The sequence below is a fragment of the Gymnoscopelus braueri genome (genome assembly GCF_963280865.1).
Source record: "Gymnoscopelus braueri genome assembly, chromosome: 1".
NCBI lineage: Eukaryota > Metazoa > Chordata > Actinopteri > Myctophiformes > Myctophidae > Gymnoscopelus > Gymnoscopelus braueri.
Window position 1 is genome coordinate 62040891 of NC_137603.1, and position 15695 is coordinate 62056585.

Genomic DNA, 15695 nt, shown 5'->3' on the forward strand with positions numbered 1-15695 from the left:
AAGTACTCACATGTTTCACTTAAGTAAAAGTACTCAAGAATCCAAATGTAGCCTACTTGAGTAAAAGTACAAAAGTATCGGCATCAAAATATACTAAAACTACCAAAAGTTAAAGTACTCATTGTGCAGAATGTCCCATTTCACAAGTTCAAAATGTATTAAAAAAACATTTGAAAATAGCAGATCTACAAGCTCACAATGGTCGCATCATGACCCATTGTGAGCTTGTAGATCTGCTATTTTCAAATGGCCGAAATATATATTGGGCTGAAGAGGTTAGTGTTTATTTTGTAATCAAAATCTAAATCTACAAAGTTTTCATATGAGTACAATATTTTCCTCTGGGTAGAACTAAAGTAAAAGTATTGATAATTGTAGATACTGAAGAAAGTAAAAAAATACCTCAAAATTGTACTTAATTACAGTACTTGAGTAAATGCACTTAGTTACTTTACACCACTGGTGGACAGCAGCAAGCGAGTGGGCACTAAGGAAGAGTGGGCACCTCGATGTAAAATTGCCTATTTTGTCCAAAATGTTTTTAAAAAAAAGTAAATTAAAATATACATGATTAGAACATGCTTGAACATTTGACAATTAAGATCTAATATTTCTACAATTGCTACATTTTTTTTTACAAAACCTGTAATATAATATATAAATGTAAGTCTGACAGTGATGTACCATGCATGCATGTTCAAATCATGTATACTTTACATTACTTAAGACCATTTTTCAAACATTTTGGACAAAAAAAAATCAAGTTGCCCACTCTTCCTTACTGCCCACACTTCTTGTATATAATAGGCAGCACAGTGTGCTTTCTTCTACAAATAATAATAATAACGTTTTTGTCAGGTATAATATATTTTTTTTATATCATATCATATCATATCATATCATATCATATCATATAGCATACTTGTGGGTTCATGACTATAAAAATCTAAGAGAAAAATGCAATTGAACTCTTCCAGAGTCAATTCTGTCCATATTTTAGTGTGAGGGACCTTTAAGAAAGAGGGAATCAAATCCCTAACCCTACCTTTAATCTCTGTAGGTTTGGGCATTTACTTACAGAATGCTCTGCTGCATGTCTCTGACATCGTAAAGCTGAAATAATACAGTATCACTATTGAACCATCACAATAATTTAGTGTTCTGAAACAAATCTCACATGAATATTTAGCCTTATACCCGTCTCCTTATACCCTTGTTATGGTTGCCATACCTCACCTGTTTAGTTGTATAACACCTTCTCATTTTGTGGAATGATATTTACTATTTAGCCATTTAAGCCCCATCTAATTTGGCGTACAACAAATAGTGAAAATAGCAGATCTACAATCTCACAACGGTCACTGCACGCACTGCAAGATTGTAGATCGGCTATTTGGGGTATTTCTGAAAGTTTTGGACATTTGTGGACTTTATTTTATTTTTTTGCCTATGATGACAGATCATGACACTGTGGCTGTGTGGTAGAGAACTTATCTAACTAAAGCAGTGTGCACTGTGCAGCTGTCAGACTAATGTATTTTTATATATACAGTATGACTATTCTGAAAGGCAAAGCAGCCTCATTGGACTGTAAACAGTCCAATGAGAGATAGGAAGAGAGATAGGAAGTAGATAGGAAGATAGGAAGTAGTAGTATGCAGAGGCGGGTGATGACGAAACCGAAGACATTGCAATTATGTGGTCAGCAGTATGCTGACTGGTCCAGCCACCAAGGCACTTCATATCAGGCCTTATGGGTTTGTTCCTATAATACAGTGGTCCTCAAAGTCCCTCGGGGGGGGGGGCTTTATCTAGATCTAGATCTTGGGTAAAAAATGAATCTTTTTTACTTTGTACATTTTTTACACAAATCTCCTCTTTTGCCAGGTGTCCCTGGCATAAAATGCTTTCAGGTGGGGGTTCAGCGACCAAGAACATATCAATTCAGGGGTCCTTGACATGAATATATTTGAGAACCACCATTATAATAGCTCTACACTGAAACAAACTACTGCAAACAATCTGCTCGTGCTGTATTGACTTTCTGAGTTCTGAACACCTCAAACAAAGAATCTATTTCTGCATAAGGAAGGTCAGGGAATGACAGATTCAATATTCCATTTAATAATAACCATAGGTAATGTTTCATATCCATCAATTGTAAACATATTTTACCACAGTAGTTGTCTTACAGTACATCATCATCATACGTGCAATGCAAAATTGAAACATAAAAAAGAAAGAAAAAAAGGACAAAGACACTGCTGGATTTGTCTATCTTGTCACACAAAGGGGGTGTCAGTTCTTTGGTCCAGTGGTCCACCCTTTGTGGTGTGCTGCTGTGATCTGGTGGTCCCTGTAGTACGTTTACCCTTACCCTTTACTGTGGCCTCTCCTGTCACAGTAGTTGGTCCCACACCTGTGATCCCCCCCCCCCCACTAATTTTCATCCATGAAATAGGCTCTATGCACAGCTGCCATATTGGAAAGAAATTGGGCCTCTTCCTTACTTCCTTCACAGGTGTTACCAATGAAACTAATGAAGGCTCTGTTCCATTCAAACAGAGTCGGGGTGCTGATATTGTACATGTTGGCTCATTGGAAACACTTTGCTACACCAGTGGGTCTCAAAGTGTGGTCCAGGGACCCTCATGGTTCCTAGAGGGGGTTCCAAATGGCCCCTTACAGGTGTGTAACTCTGAGAGTGTACATATGGCTGCTGTGCATAGAGCCTATTGGTTCGTTTCTGCTCTGCGACCCTGCACATCACCTCTTCTCTTCCCTGCTGTTCATCAGCTTTCTCCAATCCCATTTCCCATCCCTTGATGTCATCAGGCCCTTGTGTTTTCTTCAACATCCATCTTATTTTTCTTGTTTCGCGGTGTCGATTCCATGGTCATCGTGGTCTTTTCCACTTTCATCCGTTGTACTCTGAATGTTTTGTCGAACCATCTCATCCTCTTCGTCTGCTGGAGAAAATCGCAAAGCATCACACATTACACAACATTATCCTGCTTTAAACAAAGCATCACACATTACACAACATTATCCTGCTTCAAACAAAGCATCACACATTACACAACATCCTGCTTCAAACAAAGCATCACACATTACACAACATTATCCTGCTTCAAATAAAGCATCGCACATTACACAACATTATCCTGCTTCAAACAAAATACAAAAGTCATGATGAAAGTCCTGGAAGCATGAATACATACATGAACATGCAGAGTATATTAAACGTACCCGTGTTCATTGTTTCCGGCTCAGAACCGGGTCTTTTGTCTGGCGATGTGTTCGCTTGAGCTTGATTATTATAGTCAAGAGGAGAAGCAGCACTTGTGTCGTCAACGGGAGGGACAGTGAAGTTAGAGGGACTGAGGCTGTCAGAACGAGTTGTTTCTGTGGCCTCTGGGGGAGCTGGGAGAGTGTTAATTGATTCTGGGCCTGTTGAACATCTAGCATCAGTTGCTGCATTAGTGGAAGCTGGCATCCGTGTGTTAGGAGCAGAGGTTATAGAGGTGTCAGCAGATCTAGGGATGTCAGCAGATCTAGGGATGTCAGCAGATTTAGGGATGTCAGTAGATTTAGGGGTGTCAGTAGATTTGGGGGTGTCAGTAGATTTAGGGATGTCAGCAGATTTAGGGATGTCAGTAGATTTGGGGGTGTCAGTAGATTTGGGGGTGTCAGTAGATTTAGGGATGTCAGCAGATTTAGGGATGTCAGTAGATTTAGGGATGTCAGTAGATTTGGGGGTGTCAGCAGATTTAGGGATGTCAGCAGATTTAGGGATGTCAGTAGATTTAGGGATGTCAGTAGATTTAGGGGTGTCAGTAGATTTAGGGATGTCAGCAGATTTAGGGATGTCAGCAGATTTAGGGATGTCAGCAGATTTAGGGATGTCAGTAGATTTGGGGGTGTCAGTAGATTTAGGGGTGTCAGTAGATTTAGGGATGTCAGTAGATTTAGGGGTGTCAGTAGATTTAGGGGTGTCAGTAGATTTGGGGGTGTCAGTAGATTTGGGGGTGTCAGTAGATTTGGGGATGTCAGTAGATTTAGGGATGTCAGTAGATTTAGGGATGTCAGTAGATTTAGGGGTGTCAGTAGATTTAGGGGTGTCAGTAGATTTAGGGGTGTCAGTAGATTTAGGGATGTCAGTAGATTTAGGGGTGTCAGTAGATTTAGGGATGTCAGTAGATTTAGGGGTGTCAGTAGATTTAGGGGTGTCAGTAGATTTAGGGATGTCAGTAGATTTAGGGGTGTCAGTAGATTTAGGGATGTCAGTAGATTTAGGGATGTCAGTAGGGCTATGGATGTCAGTAGATCCAGTGATGTCAGTAGACCTAGGGATGTCAGTAGATCCAGTAATGTCAGTAGATATAGGGGTGTCAGTAGATTTAGGGATGTCAGTAGATTTAGGGATGTCAGTAGGGCTATGGATGTCAGTAGATCCAGTGATGTCAGTAGACCTAGGGATGTCAGTAGATCCAGTGATGTCAGTAGGGCTAGGGATGACTGGGTCGGTAAGAGTAGAATTTGAGACTGAGGTCACGCAGTCGATGGTAGATGTCAGGCTGGTGATGCTTGTGGTGTTGGGAGAGGCGGAGTCAGCTGGAGGGAGTGCATGGGAGACAGGGCGGACGGGGCTGGTGCTGTCAACCACTGCAAGGGTAGCGCCAACTGGGGCTGTCGTAATGGTACGGGTAGGGTGACCGTCGACACAACAGAGGGAGTCTGGTGGGGAGACCGAAGAAGTCGTGCCTGCAATCGTGGCGCCTGAAGACGTTGTGTCGTTAGCGGCGGTAGGAGTCGTGTCATTTGGAATGGCACCATTTAGGATCGGCGACGGTAATTTAGTTTTCGGACTTGTTGATGTCGTGTCATCCGAGCTTTCCTGACCTGTGACACAACCAACGTCGGTGATGGAAGTGGTTGTCGGTGGAGGGGAGGCGGCGGGGAGGTGTGCAGCGATGCACTCAGTGGATGCGGAGGAGATGGGGACAGGAGTGGTGGTTTGTGTGGGAGTGGCGGCACTAATGGTTGCGGATGGGACGGTGGAAGCAGCAGAGCCATCAACAGGGACAGAGGCATGGCTGTCAGCAGAGACAGGGGTCGTGCCGTTCATGACTGTATGAGTGGTCGGCGTCTGGTCAGCAGAGTCGGTGCATATAACTGAGTCAGGGGGAGTCACAGTACGTGTTAAATCAGCTGTGTAAGGTACTGAGGTTGAGACTACGGGGTCAGTGAGGATGGAAGCATCGCTGATGGTGGAAGAAGCTACAGTGGGGCTCATTTTAGTAGGCGTAAGGGTCTCCCCTTCCTGTATCTGGGCTAGTTCGTTCTCAGGTGTGTTGCGCCCTGATGTTAGTCCAGTTTTGATAACTGGCTTTGGGGGCAAAGCAGGCTTCTCGGCAGCTTCGTGCGCTGACATGCTGGGTCGCAACGAATGCCTTGTATCTAAAAAGAAGGGGAGAAAAACAGCCCGTACAAATGAGTTCACGGTTCATGTGCCAGAGAAAATGTGACAACCGTGCACATCTGCATGCATGCATGACTGTGTGTGTGTGTGTGTGTGTGTGTGTGTGTGTGTGTGTGTGTGTGTGTGTGTGTGTGTGTGTGTGTGTGTGTGTGTGTGTGTGTGTGCGTGCGTGCGTGCGTGCGTGCGTGCGTGCGTGCGTGCGTGCGTGCGTGCGTGCGTGCGTGCGTGCGTGCGTGCGTGCGTGCGTGCGTGCGTGCGTGCGTGCGTGCGTGCGTGCGTGCGTGCGTGTGTGTGTGTTACCTGATGAGGTGGACATTGTTCTGGTTTTTGTAATAGTAGCACGCAGCTCAGGTTTATTGTCAATGATAGTACCTAATGCAAAAGATTCATTAAAAGATTCATTCCATCTTGTTTTGCAACATTTAAGAGAAAATTATGACATTTAACTTTTGCTTTTGGTGTCTAGTTTTTGAGATATTCAAACTTCATTTGAATGTAAATTGATCAATTTCAATCAATCTCTCTTTTAGATACAAAAGCTTCAACTTCAATTATTAATTTAAAGATGGTGAAATTTGTTTTGTCACAAAAATTGTTAAATAGCTCTTGTGATAGTAATCATCAATAGTGTTTGTTCTGTAACAGGGGTCTGCATTTGCAATGCATTTTCAGGTCGTTATACCAATTTCATCCAAACAGAATATAGAGCTTTAACATTTTGTTTTAACAAAAACAATATTACTACCTTTAACTTCCTGTTAATTGAAACTTATTGATAATGCATCAGAGTGTTCTTATGAGCTCATGGAAGGTATGGCACCACACAATAATTTTTCTCATGGGCAGCATTTCTGCGCATAATAACATAAAAAACATTATAAAGAGACACAATAACATAAAAAACACCATAATGACACTTACCCTCAGATTCCGCCTTTTTCATCTCACCCTCCTGATTCTACAAGAATGTACCAGATGTTTAATAAGATATATACACTCCAGTAAAATAACCTTATATAAACTCATGCATATAGGGCTGGGCAATATATCAACATTATATTGTGTTATGAGGACATACTGTATGGTAATATTGGTAACATCAAGATATGACATACAGTAAGTCTTGCCTTTTCCTGATTTTAATCACTTAACTCCTATTTTATTACTTTCAAAAACATTTCAAAAGTACTGTAGCTATAATAGACATAATAGCTCACTGTACCTGTGTGTCTCCAGGCTGTGCTTTGGAGACACCGATACGCTGGAGCATGAGGTGGAGTTTCTGCTCAAAACTATGTTGACCCTCACAGTGTTTCTGAAAATACAAACAATGCAGAAAGGATTACTCTGTGAACCCTTATATGTGGGTCAAGCTGTACATTCTAAGAGTTAACCACAGTCGGCCCTATTCTCAAACAAATTGAGCTATTTTGGATTATCATTTGTTTTATGTGTTGTTTTATGTGTCTGAAATGCTTTGAAATTGTTTGTAATTCTCTAAAATGTTTTGAAGTTGTCATTTTCTGAAATTGTTTCTGAAACGTTCTGAAATGTTCGAAATTTTGTATTCATCTTTAGAATTATATACCGGGTGGAAACCTCATATTTCAAACTGTTACATTTTAGGATTCAAATTCAAAAATAGCGAAAGTAGCAGATCGACCAGCTCAAAACGCGTCGCTTCGTGCCGCATTTCAAGCTTGTAGATCTGCTACTTTAGATGCTTTTGTGTGACACTGTAGTATGATCATTTAGGGCATTAATTTACAAATAAAATATGGAGATAAGAGGTTTCTGCCCAACAGTGACAATATATTTCCCCCCCTTTTTTTATCACCTCAAATGGCATGCCCAAAACAAGGACACCGTACTGACCTTGGCAGACTGTCGGGTTGGCGCGGCGCCGGCGGCTGACGAACCAGAGAGCAGAATGAGCGACTGGGACTTCCCCTCTCTAAGGGCGCGGCGCGGCGGAGCCGCGTCACCGCCCCTCATGGCCGGAGGTCCAGAACTCGGTGTCTCTTCCTCCTGCTGCTCAGCTGCTTCTCCTCCGTCTCCTCCAGCACCTTGACCTTCTTTCTCCTTCTCCTTGCAGAGGTGGAGAGTACAAACCGGTTATATTTACTCGGTTGCATTCAGTGTTCATTTTGAATAAAATTTCATTTAGTTTTAGTCATATTTTAGTCATCTGATTTTTTTTAGTTTTAGTCTAGTTTTAGTCGACTAAATATCATAAAATGTATATTGGCGGGCCTTGATGGTGTCGTAATGGCTGGTTTTACACTTGGTTGCGTACTGAAAATAGACGATCTACAAGCTCACAACGCATCGCAGCGCAACGCGTTGTGAGCTTGTAGATCTGCTATTTTCCAAGTGCAACACCCGAGTGCAACCAAACATAAAATGACTTGTCTTTTAGTTTCACTGTATCTCTTCTCCACTAGTCCCGCCCTAGTTTTTTCGTCATAGTTTTAGTCGACGAAATTAACTCTGCACTTCACCCATTTTCAACCATTATTGTTAAGCATTAGTTCGGAGTTCTCCTTAACGTTAAGGTAAAAATACACCTTTGCTACTCACCAAAACAAAGACGGTTTTATGGAATTGCAAGCCTACGCTACTTAGTGGGAACACTCTGAGCCCCCCACCTCACAATACACTTTTTGGCTAGAAAATAAAATATTTCACTGGAAGGGAAAAATGTTTTTGGTTACTCCACTGCACCCTCTACAGATCTGGTCAATGGAATTTTTCTATTGACCAGATTTTTCCTTCCGGTGAAATCTTTTCTTTTCTGGCCAAAAGGTGTATTTTAGACATGAGGAGGGGGGCTCAGAGTGTTCACACTAAGTAGAGCAACTCATAACTCATAAAACCGTCTTTGTTTTGGTGAGTAGCAAAAGTGTATATTTTATTTTTACTAAAGATGAGAGGCTGTGCAGCCTGTGGTGCGTGAGGCACAAAGGCTCGAAAGTCCCATAGCGTTAAGGAGAACTCCTTCTAACGCTATGGACCAGAGCTAGGTCGACCCTACTGACTGACTGCCACCCACCTCTGCCTTCCCGTTCTCCTTCTGGTGCTCTTTCATCTTCTCTTTGTCCTTCTCTGCCCTCGCCGCCTCCCTCAGAGGTCGGATGAGGTCAGCGATGGAGGTCTTCTTGGGCCGTCCCTCATGGCTGCCCTCTGATTTCAGAGCCCGTCTCTTCCTCAGCGTGAAGAAGTCACCCAGCTTCCTCCTGAGGGTCTTGCTTGGGGGTGGACACGGCGCACAGCTGGCAGGTGAGCCTTCTTGCTCCGTAGCGAAAGGTCCATCGTTTTGCCTTTTCCTTTGAACGAAAATAAAAATATTATTACATTTCACCAGTGGTGGTACTCGGTAAAAGTACTCGAATGTTTTACTTAAGTAAAAGTATCAATACTGCAATGTCGAAGTACTCCGTTACGAGTAAAAGTCCGGAATTCAAAATTTACTTGAGTAAAAGTACAAAAGCATTGGTATCAAAATGTACTTAAAGTACCAAAAGTAAAAGCACTCATTGTGCATACTGTCCCATTTCCCAAGTTCAAAATGTATAATAATTTTTTTTGAAAATAGCCGATCTACAAGCTCACAATGTGTCGCATCGCGACGCATTGTGAGCTTGTAGATCGGCTATTTTTAAATGGCCGAAATGTATAGGGCTGAAGTGGTTAATGTGTTTTGCGATAATAATCAAAGTCTAAAAAGTAACTAGTAACTAAAGTTTTCAAAGAATTGTAGTGGAGTAAAAGTACAATATTTGCCTCTGAGATGTAGTGGAGTCGAAGTAAAAGTACTGAAAACTGGAAATACTCCAGTAAAGTAAAAAATACCCCAAAATTGTACTTAAGTACAGTACTTGAGTAAATGTACTTAGTTACTTTACACCACTGCATTTCACCAGACCACTAAGTGAACTATAGAAGCAATTTAATAACCACTTGTTGAACCCCATGTTATCTATTCTGGGGAAAACATTGGCCGGAAATAGCCGATCTACAAGCTCAGGACTTGTAGCTTAGATTGGCTATTTTAGGTAAAGAGATTTGATGTATATGGAAATAATAATTAATAGAGCAAGGGTTCCCAAGGTTTTTAGGCCCCCACCCTGACAAGCACTTGGAATTGTAGGCAATAGGCATTTCATTTAGTTTGACTCGTTCCACAGATAAATATTGTGAAAATAGCCGATCTACTGTGAGACATTGTGAGCTTGTAGATCGGCTATTTTCACAATGTTTGCCTCTTTCTTACGTAATATTTGACAATTTGGTGTTAAAAAGGTCTTAAAAGTCCTTAAATTGTCACTTTATAAATATGTAGATACCCTGTATACACTTATACTGTATGTTGGTTTGTTTACTGTTGAGTGAGAAAACTATGTTGCACATTAAGCTAATCATCTGGGGACCCCCAAAAATAATTAGGGGACCCTTGGGGTCCCGACTCCCAGTTTGGGAACCATTGTACGAGAGGATCAAGTGGAGAGCCCTGGGGGACGGCAACCCTAATGCGTTGTGAGCTTGTAGATCGGCTATTTTCGGCAAAGTAATTTGGAGTAGAGGGCAAAAAAGGAGGGGACCAAGTACAGACCCCTGAGGGACCCGGATCAATGAAGCAGAACATTGTCCATTAATAACAGGTTGTGGAGAGGCTTGCCCACTTAGTTAATTGAGTGCTATTGATTAGGCAAATACAAAGGAAATACTCACAGGATGTCAGAGGGAAGTACTCTCTTAGTAAAGAACTCTTCAACCCCCTCATCCACTCGCCCCATCATGTTCTCATACTCATTGTCGCTCTCAATGATGGGCTCCTACACACAGACACAAATACACACATACACAATTACACACAGACACAAATACACACATACACAATTACACACAGACACAAATACACACACCAACACATGGACAACACAGGTGTACAGTGCAGCGTCAAAGGTAGGAAAAACAGATAAGGGTCCATTTCTGATATTTCACAAACTTTGGGTAATATTTCACAAAAACTGGTTCGGGATCCATTTTTGGATCGCGGTCGCAGACCAATTTCTACATATTCATTTTTTTGTTGTTGTGAAAATAGAAGAAAAAAACATGTTTTTAGAACAACACAATACTACCTCATCAACGTTGGTATGGTGACCTTATACATTGTCAAATACTTGAATATGTCCTTATATTATCATCACTTTACCCAAATACAGCTCAAGTGGAATTGGGAGGTTTTTGACCATAATGTGGAGCTATGTTTTTTTCCGTCTAACTTGGTCATTCTAATCAATGGGGGTCAAACCAGCTAACTCCACAAGTTGGAGTTAGCTACACCGCGCACGCACACGCACGCACGCACGCACGCACGCACGCACACACACACACACACACACACACACACACACACACACACACACACACACACACACACACACACACACACACACACACACACACACACACACACACACACACACACACACACACACACACACACACACACAGAATCCCATGAAGAAGATATCGCCCTTTTCACGGGATTCTCCTTGCCTCTTAACCACACATGAACCCTATGGTGTCCTTATTCTGGGGCTAACATTCGGTCGAAAATATCCAATCTACGAGCTCGTCGATCAGCTTGTAGATTGGCTATTTTTGGCAAAGACCCTTGGTGTAGAGGGGGGGGGAAAGGAGGGGACAAAGTATAGACCCTGGGGGACACCGGTCAATGAGGTAGGCTGTATAGAGTTTAAGTGGTTAATGAAGAAGATGCAATCTTCATTTAAACGAGCAAACACATTCAGACACTATCACCCATGACAATCTACACACACACACACACACACACACACACACACACACACACACACACACACACACACACACACACACACACACACACACACACACACACACACACACACGGTGGACGCTTTACACAGCTGCTGCCCTGTACAATGTGGTTGCCTAATTCAAGCATCTCTCCCTTCCCCGTGTCCCTCCTCCCTTCCCCCCTTTTTCCTCTCACTGTGGCAACCGTATCACTTTGCTCCCCTCTCCCACCCTTCCATTTTGTGTCTCTCAGTCTTTACACACACACACACACACACACTCTCACACACACACGCACACGCACACGCACACGCACACACACGCATACACACACACACACCACCTGTCCTCATCCTCTCCTCTCACTGCCACAGACAGTACCTGATGATTCACTGTGGCAAAAAGAAAAGGGTGGGAATTAGTCGAAAGATGATGAAGAAGAAGTCACATATATATACCTGTTGTGGCTTTCCGGCAGGGCGGTGGTTGTGTTTGTGGCGGTGCGGTCGGGGTCTGCTCTGGGTGTAGTGCCTCAGTGCGGGTCCTCCCAGCGGCAGCTCCATGGAGAGGAGGGGAGGAGAACCACGTCCACGGCAACACACACACACACACACACTCCTCGTTGCCGTGGCAGCCTCCGCTGCCTGCCTCCCTCCTCAACTACTGTTGCTAAGAGGCAGTCAGCCAGGCAGCCAGGCAGCCAGTGTTGCCAGATTCTGCGAGAGAAAGAAGTAGAATCAGGTCTATGCAAACAAGCCCAAAAGAAGCGACTATAGGCCACATGAGCATCGGGTACTTGAAAATAGACGATCTTGTGAAAAAAGTGAAGAAAAAATATATATATATTAAACATTTTAACGACACATATCTGGTACGGGGGATCATTTTTGTTTCCGTAGGGGACAAGACGTAAGGGAGCGCTTGTTTTCGGCAGAGGCGACGGACGCTTCGCAACGTTCGGCACGGCGACTCGCTCGCCTAAGCTCACTCGGCGGTGCCTCTCGTGGCTCAAGTCTGCTTCAGCCGACTCAGCGCCGTCCGAGTTATGTCCCGATAGAGACAGAATGATAAATCCTCGTCCCTCCTAGTTTCGGTACCTCCGACATGTCTAAACCTTCTCGTGCGCGGTCCAAGTGAACACAGCTGATCGCGCCCTATCCCCTTTTCAACCAATCACAAGCCGCGTCTTGTATCCTACGAAAACAATACTCGCGTACGGGGGTCCCTGGCACAAAAACATTTCAGATTTGGATACGCAGACAATTACATATTGTAGCGACCCCGCAAAAGACTCGTCCGTACCTCGCTACTGCAAGCGAGCTAGTTCTATTGTCTTGGCATTGCTTGTTACCTGCCGGTCTGCCCAACTGGAAACCGGGGCTCGATTCCAGCTTGGTGTGCAAAACGTTACAATATTAATTTGGAACATTCGGAAGCAACCCCAAATAAGCAACTACACTTTAGAAACAAACCCCAAAACAACTAAACTACCAATAGGCTATTATTTACAACTTAAGCAACTTTACAGAAAGACAAGTCCAAAGTCGCTTATAATAGGCAGACATGGCAACACTGGCAAGCAACGGCTATGTAATGCTCTTGTTTAGGCTCTCCTTTATGCTCCGTCGCACGACGGTGTCGCGCGCAGAGAAGCAGACCCACAAGCTACGAGGCTGCGAGGTAGCGACCACAGACTGTGTGGTAGCCACGCGTCGTCAGCTTGTAGCTCGGCGATTCTTTCCGACGCGCGACACCGTCGTGCGACGAAGTATGAATCGGGCTTCTTCACTCCGAAACCGAGGTGGGAGGGGCCACCTGGCTAGACTGACAGATTGTTTTATATTCAATATGTGAACACGTACAGTGGTACAACCGAGTCAAGACAAATAAGAAAAGAAAAACAACAACAACAACAACAACAACAACAACAATAACACAGGAAAAAAGACACAAATGCAAACCACAACATACAGCATGACACACAGCAGTAATAGTAACTCTGGTCCAGCTCTGTTAGAAGCGATCCTCCTCCCAATGGACTGAAAATTCCACTACTGTGCGAGGTCTCCAATTGTAGTGCAAATAAAGAAAACTTTTTCGCTACTCATCGAAACAAAGGCTGTTTTGTGTTGTTGAAAGACTATTCGCCACGGTGGGAAACCTCTCAGGAACCCACATTCTGTGTATAATACACATTTTGGGCAGAAAATAAAATATATACGCCAGATATAATTGCTCACCCGCGCCCTCTACAGAGCTAGTTAATAAATTACCATTGACCAGATCTGTAGAAGGCGCAGTGGAATAAATACAAATAATTTCCGTCTGGCGGACATCTTTTATTTTCTGCCCAAAAAGTGTATTATACAGAGAAGGTGGGGTCCTGAGACGTTGCCCACCGTGGAGAATAGTATTTCAACACAAAACTGCCTTTGTTTCGATGAGTAGCGAAATCGTTGTCTTTATTTTTTACTAAATTTGAAGACCTCAATTGTCAGTCCATGGGAGGAGCACCGCTCCTAACAGAGCGTTAGAGAGAACTCGCTGACTGACATATTTGACAACAGGGGGCCTCGCCTTGCTCTCTCTCCCCCCCTCCCAAAAAAAGAGGCAAACAAACGTGATGCTGTGAACGGGAAAGGGAGAACAAGGTTTATGAATGATTTTCAGTGGCGTCGTTATCATCCGAACAAGTGCGAATCACGTCCGTCTCTCAAGATGATATTGTGACGGATCCGCGATGGCAGTAAACGGAGATGAACAAAATGTTCTCGCGATTATGTAACAAATGAATAATTAATTGCGCAGGCAGATGCTCAGCAATGCAGTGACTGGCTCAGCCGTCTAGGAGGTTGATTGCATTTAAATTAAAGGTGGATGTATTTTGTTGTTGTTAAAAATGCGTTTTTAATGGTTTTAAACAGAAAATACATTTTCAGGTTCAGGTTGGGATATGCCCATTGCCCATAGGGGATTTTAGCCTCTGTCAGGTGGGGGGGTTAACTTGGTATACTATGGAAATAATACCAGTTAGAGAATCCTTTATACGAGAGTTGCATATTAAATGAACCTGTAAATAGCAGGTGGACTCACTCAGATCAACAAAATTGTCAAGAGACAACACTATAAATCTACTGTTACCAGCTATGGCTAATACAGTGCAAATACACATCCTATAAACATATGGACGCTGAATAAAAACGGTAGGCCTGCTCTGTCTGCTAAGTAGCCTATAAGCCAATAAAACAATGAAATTAGCAGACAATTGCGAAGCAAAACAAACAATGCAACTAATAATGTAAAATTCCATACAGGTGCCATGCACAGCTTGCTTACGTGTTATATCCTTCATGCACATGTCAGGGTGATAGATACAGTCATTACTGTAGTTTGATCGATTTTCAGAGGAAAAACCTATCCCTAGTTAACTCCTGCATGGCAGAGCAGAGATCAAAGACAGAGAGAGATCCATCCATGACAGCACCTTGTTATAAGTACCTGGCAGTTCATTTCATACACAATCTATTTACAGTAATGCCACTTGTATGCAAATGACAAATCTGTACGAGAACTCAATAAATAGCTAGATTAATCAATTGGAATTAATGTATTAATCAATAGATCAGGCCAATTGCCCCCCCGCCCCTATAAACTCGTCATTGGGCTCTACATTGGAAACATTACATCGTTGGTTCTCAAAGTGGGGTCCGGGGACCCCCAGGGGTCCTTGGGGGAGTTCCAGGGGGTCCCCAGCTAAATGATGGATAGTTATAGGAACCAAATGGACCCTTATGGGTCTGTAACTCTGAGAGTGTACACATGGAACCAAATTTGTACACTCTGACTCTCAGAGTTAAATTAACATTTATTTTACAATATAAATTGGGGTCCCAGAGATAGAAATGCCATTAAATTGGGGTCCGTAGCCTAATGCATGTCAAACTGGGGGGTCCTTGATATTAAAATGGTTGAAAATCACCGCTAGAGCCGTAAAAATCTTCTCTTTGGGGCTTGGCATATCTTTTGAGTCCGCGGGCCACGGGCCAAAAGTGTCAATTAGGTGGTCTTTAACGTGATAACGTTTGATAACCACTGTATTACATCATCTGATTTAGCTGATACGGTACAGATGCCAGTGTACCTTTTAAATTATTATTTGACAATTATTAGAAAACCACTCTGACAATATTCCCTTCCTCAATGCTCCACAAGGAAGCAAAGAACGGTCATCAATGACAGTAAACGTATGAACTGAATCATTATTTACTGCCCGCTTCGCGCTCAGAAGGGAATATCACGACTCTTCATCGTGGTTAGCGAGACCAAACACTTTAGAAACTCATCTCTCAAGTTAAAAACTATAGAA